Consider the following 6,469-nt stretch of genomic DNA (forward strand, 5'->3'; position numbering starts at 1 on the left):
ATTTATATTCAGGTCCATCACAGCCCCAACTCCCAGTCTCTGGTGATAGGGGCTATTTTCTTGCCCTGCTACTGGAAGGGCACCCCTCCCAGAGGAATCTTTCTGGCTTGCTGCGTGCAGAAAAAGACAAGTCAGAGAGCCCTTTCTGAAACTACAATTTCTCCAGTGTTTTCAGCTTGAAGTAATTAGTATACCAATTTGTCATAATTTGGGATGGCATGTCTTTCCCTGCTTTGGCAGCAAGGAACTTTTCAGACTGCATCATCTAAGGTCTCTCTGCTATCCGCTGCCTCGGAGGCAGACTGCTTGCTGCAAATATGGCTTGTCTGGGTGATTCTTTGTGTGTAGTTCATGTCCACTGCTTCTCTGACCCAAACCAGACCCAGGAAGTTGTCTGTCACCAGCCCCGCTCATCCCGGTTTCCATACTTGGGTTGTAAATATAAGACTGAGTTTTGCACTTGGGTGAGCCCCTCCCTTTCAGGAGATGACTTTACGGTCCTTTGTTAGATATGATACCACTGAATTCTCTTGCAAATCTCTATATTTCTTGTCTTTATTTTTTGCCCTATGCTTTTTTCTTTTCTTTTCTTTTTTCCTGCTTTGAGACACTTTTAGCATATTTTGAAGTCTGTGAATTATATTTGTCTCATATAGCTGAAATTGAGTTTGTGGGTTTTTTCTTTTTCATTCTTTTTATTGCTTCTGTATAATTTCTAGGAGAAGGAAAAGATTCTGATTTGCATAACTGTGTTTATGTCACAAGTTCTGAAGAATGACCTTCTTGCAATAAAATGCAGATCATTCCCAGCTTAAAATCCTTTGGTGGCTTCATACATCATAGAGAATAAAATTCAAATTCCTTCCCAGTACTAATAAGACTCGTGTGATGTCTAGTCTCTGTGTATCTCTCTAACCTCATCTGAATCTCTCTCATGCACACCATGCTCCAGCAACAGAATATGCCAGGTTCTTACCCATTTAAGCGTCTTGTCCATTAAACACTCCCTTTGCCCTGCCCCATCTGGCCCCAGCCTTCTTTACATTATTAGCTCCTTCTCATGCTGCAGGTCTGAGCTTAAATAACATTTGCAGAAATACCTTCCCTGACCACCCTATCCCAGCCCCTTGCTTCTTTCATAGCACTTAATATTTATTTCTCTCCTTTCCTTCTTCCCTCTCTCCCTCCCTTCCTTCTTTCCTTTCCTCTCTCTTTTTCTCTAAACTTGAGGAATGCAGTGCAGGAACTGTGATTATATTCTTCTTTGTTTTTAACACTTTACACAGGGTCTGTCAATACCATGTCGTCAATAGGCATTTATTAAAAGAATGAATACAGCAATGAAAGAATGAATGAAGACTGTTTTCACGTGTGGATGTCACAGTTCAACAGGGAATTCTATGAGTACAGAGTTGTTTGCACTGGAGAACCAACAGGTTAGAAGGAGGTCTGGAGAGCATTTCTTGGAAGGGTTGGTTATAGAAACAAGGAATTTTTTATTTTAGGAAAAAAAAAGTTTGGAGATAGATATTAATAGCCTTCCAGTGTAGAAAGTTTAATCTTGTAGAAAATTGTTTTCACACTGGATCGTTTGAGGAGCTTGTTAAATATATGGAATCCCAGGCTCTTTCTGATACCTGGTTTGTTGGGTATGCAGTAGTACCAGAGAATATGTTTTTTGTTTGTTTTGTCTTTTTTTTTTTAACAAGCACCCCAGGTAGTTCTTTTTATTAGAAAATGTTGAGAAATGCTATTTTATAAGAGGTAGTGTTGTTACTATGAAAAAAAACTAGGATTCGTGGGCTAAAGGTACAGAAAGGCAGACTTTGACTCAACATAAGGAAATTATTTCAAACTGGAAAGGCCCAGAGTGGAGGAGGCTGCCTCCTGGATGGATTCGGATGGAACCCGTCAACCCTCCAGGGCTCAACTTGGAGTGGGTGAAAGTGAGTCATACTGAAGTGGCTGAACTCTTGGGTTCAAGGAGATGCAAAGTCTTTTAAATGGTTGGGGCTAGCAGTAATTGTGAGAGTGGAGAAAGGCAGCAGACTACAATACCAAGTAAATAAAAAACAAGCAACAAAAATCAAACGAAAACAAAAACTGCACACACGGAGTCAGAACCAAGGGAACTTGAGGGGAAAAAAGAAAGCACAACAGTAGATATAATTAAACTCTCAAAGGTCTTGAAGACCAGAGGAAACCTGACATCTTTAATATACTATGTTTAGAGCCATGGAAAAAACACCAGGGTTGATGAAGGGAACTGCAGGCTCAGTTATTAACTAGATTAGCTTAAAGTTCAAGGGCCTCTGCAATCAACATGCAGAATCATCGTACATTTGCAAGTAAAACATTAGGAGAAAATGGACTGTGAAGCAGTGGTGTCAGGGCTGCTGGGAGATGAACTGGCCAGAGAGTGTTCATCTGTAGTCACTAATTCCCCAGGAGGGAGGCCCATGGCCACTCTGACCTCAGGTGACAACAAGTCAGAGCAAAAGGCCTAGTTTGTTTCTAGATCCTGGTGGAGGCTGCTATAGAAACAGAGGCTAGTTCTAGAAACTCAGTCTAGACTGGTCTGAAAGAGGCACAGAAAGGTAGGAGTGATCGTCATAGTGGTTCACATTCATTAAGACATTCAGATACAACATATTTAATTCTCACAAAAAATCCTGAAAGATGGATTTAATTGTCCCTGTTTTATAAGAAGAATATTGAGGCTCTGTGAGATTGCATAACTTGCCCAAAGAAAAGTAGCTTCTACTTAGCAAATGCTTATTGCGTATTTCCTGGGGGCAAGTGAAAGATCTGGATCCATGTCAAACTCCAAAGTGTACTTTTTTTTTCTTTTTAGCAAAGGGCCGATTTTAATGATAACTAAAGTGCTATTACAAACCTGTAAGAAAAATTCCAATAATCCAAAAGAGAAAGCGGCAAAGGGCGTGAACAGGCAGGTCACCAAAAATTAGTACAAGTGAATTTAAAGGACATGAATGGGGTATATAATATTAAAGACATCACAAGAAAACGAATTCAGGGAACAAGCAATGGCATATTCCTTGGGGGAGTTATGTCCTTGGTAATTTGATGGGGATTGCATTGACTTTGTAGATTGCTTTGGGTAGTATAGTCATTCTGATGATGTTGATTCTTCCAATCTGTGAGCGTGGGATGTTGTTCCATTTTTTTTGTGTTTTCTGTAATATCTTTAATTGGTGTTTTATAGTTCTCATTGTAGAGATCTTTCACTTCCTTGGTTAAATTTATTCCTAAGTATCTTTTTGTTGTTGTTGTTATTGTAAATGGAATAGTTTTCTTGATTTCTTTTTCTGCTAGTTCATTGTTGGTGTATAGAAATGCTACTGACTTTTGTGTTCATTTTGTATCCTGTAACTTTACTGGATTTGTTTATCAGGTCTAGAGTCTTAGGTTTTTTTGGTAGAGTCTTTAGGTTTATCTCTATAAAATCATATCATCTGCAAATAGGAACAACTTGACTTTCTCCTTTCCAATTTGGATGCCCTTTATTTTTTTCTCTTGCCTAAATGCTCTGTCTAGGACTTTTAGTACTATGATGAATAGAAGTGGTAAGAATGGGCATCCTTGTCTTGTTCTAGTTCTTCATATGATGCTAGCTGTGGGTTTGTCATATATTGCCTTTATTGTATTAAGATACTTTCCTTTTATACATGATTTGTTGAGAGACTTTATCATGAAGGTATATTGAATTTTATCAAATGCTTTTTCTGCATCTATCAAAATGATCATATGTTTTTTTCTTTCATTCTGTTTATGAAGGGTTAGAAATTTTGATTCTCTTTTGATCTTAGAATAGGATTTTTAAGGCCGGCCCGTGGCTCACTCGGTAGAGTGTGGTGCTGATAACACCAAGGCCACGGGTTCGGATCCTATATAGGGATGGCCGGTTTGCTCACTGGCTGAGCGTGGTGCTGACAACACCAAGCCAAGGGTTGAGATCCCCTTACCGGTCATCTTTTTTTAAAAAAAAAAAAAAAAAAAAAGAATAGGATTTTTAGGTAAATGCATGTATGGGGCCAAAGCCGTTGAGCAGAGGACCAAAATCCACAGACAGCTTGGCAAAAGCCTATCTAATCCAATCTAATCACTGTTTAGGGATGGGATTGTGTACTTTGACTATTTTAGGTCACTGGTTTGATTCTGGTTTGAAGGACTATTGACTACTTAACCTACTGATTGTTGTTAAGATATGTTGAGGAAGCTGCTTGATTGTTGTTGAAATATGCTGAGGAAATTGCTGTAGGAAAATATGTGAAAAAGAATATGTTTGCTAAGGGCAAGCTGTTTGTTGGTGGATCGATTTAGCTTTTCACAAATTGCATTCTGGAATGTCACATTGTTAATTTTACTGATGTTACTAGTTTCTGTTGTTTAAGCTATACTTAGCCATAATTAACTTCTGTAACACTGCCTTTATTTTTATGTCCTTCTTTGATGATTGAGTCAACTGATTTTTCTTGTGAAACTTCCTTGTCTTAACAATAAAAAGAAAAGCTAACTTTGAATTGAGGCTGCGGTCCCTGATGGGCTGCAGTTCATCCATGGTGCTTTGAATAATTCTTTCCTTTTCTTCGTCTCCATTACACAGAGGGAAGTGTAACACTGTTGATGTGATGCATTATGTTTATTGATTTGCATATGTTGAACCATTCTTGAATCCCTAGGATAAATCCCACTTGATCATTATGTATAATCTTTTCGATGTGCAGTTGGATTTGGTTTGCTAGTATTTTATTGAGGATTTTTGCATCTTTGTTCATTAGGGATGTTGGCCTGCAGTTCTCTTTTTTGGGGGGGTCTTACCTGGTTTTGGTATCAGGGTAATGCTGGCCTCATAGAATGAATTCCATCCACTTCAATTTCTTGAAATAGTTTAAGTATTGGTGTTAGTTCTTCTTTAAATGTCTGGTAGAATTCAGCAGTAAAGCCGTCTGGTGCTTGGCTTTTCTTTGTTTGGAGACTTTATTACTGATTCTTGCTACTTGTTATTGGTATTGGTGTATTTAGGTTTTCTATTTCTTCTTGGTTCTGTCTTGGGAGGGCATATATGTCTGAGAATTTATCCATTTCCTCTAGGTTTTCATGTTTATTGGTAAATACTTGTTCATAATAGTCTCTGATGATCCTTTGTATTTCAGTGCTATCTGTTGTAATATCTCCATTTGCATTTCTGATTTTATTTATTTGGGTCTTTTCTCTATTTTTCTTGGTTAGTCTGGCTAATGGTTTGTCGATTTTGTTTATCTTTTTAAAGAACCAACTTTTTGTTTGATTTTTTTTGTGTATTGTATTTTTAGTCTCTACTTTATTTCTGCTCTGATTTTCATTATTTCTTTTCTTCTACTTATTTTGGGATTAGTTTGTTCTTTCTTTTCTATTTCCTAGCAGGGCATTGTTAGGCTGTTTATTTGAAATCTTTCTGTTTTTTTGAGGTAGACATTTATTGCTGTAAACTTTCCTCTTAATACCGCTTCAGATGTATCTGATAGGTTTTGGTATGTTGTGTTTCTTTTTTTTCTTCTTTTTTTTTTTAGCAGCTGGCTGGTGTGGGGATCCAAATCTATGACCTCAGTGTTACTGGTACCACACTCTTCAAAGTGAACTAACTGGCCATCCCTGTTATGTTTCTGTCTTCATTAGTTTCAAGAAATTGTTTTATTTCCTTCTTAATCTCTTCTGACCCATTGGTTATTCAAAAGCATATTGTTTAATTTCCATGTATTTGTGTGGTTTTGCAAGTTCCTCTTGTTATTGATATCTAGTTTTATTCCATTATGATCAGAAAAAATACATGATATGATTTTGATTTTTTAAAAAAATTTGTTGAGACATTTTTTGGCCTAACATATGGTCAGTCCTGGAATACGTTCCATGTGCTGATGAAAAGAATTGTGTATTCTGCAGCTGTTGGATGAAATACTCTTTATATGTCTCTTAGGTCCATCTGGTTCATGGTGCCCTTTAAATCTGATGTTCTCTTGTTGATTTTCTGTCTCACTGATCTGTCCAATGCTGAGAGTGGAGTGTTAAAGTTTCCAACTATTACTGTGTTGGTGTCTATCCCTTTATTTTGATAATATTTGCTTTATATATCTGGGTGCTCCAGTGTTGGGTGCATACATATTTACAATTGTTATATCCTTTTGCTGTATTGATCCCTTTATCATTATATAGTGCCCTTCTTTGTCTCTTAGTAGAGATTTTGATTTAATGTCTGTTTTATCTGATATAAGTATAGCTACTCCTGCTTGCTTTTGTTTTCCATTTGCATGGAATATCTTTTCCTTCTCTTCATTTTCAGTCTATGTGTCTTTGTAGGTAAGGTGTGTTTCTTGTAGGCAGCATATGGGTCATGTTTTTCATCCATTCAGTCAGTCTATGTCTTTTAATTGGAGCATTTGATATGTTTACATTCCAGGTTATTCTACAC

Source organism: Cynocephalus volans, chromosome 3, assembly GCF_027409185.1.
Source record: "Cynocephalus volans isolate mCynVol1 chromosome 3, mCynVol1.pri, whole genome shotgun sequence".
Lineage (NCBI taxonomy): Eukaryota > Metazoa > Chordata > Mammalia > Dermoptera > Cynocephalidae > Cynocephalus > Cynocephalus volans.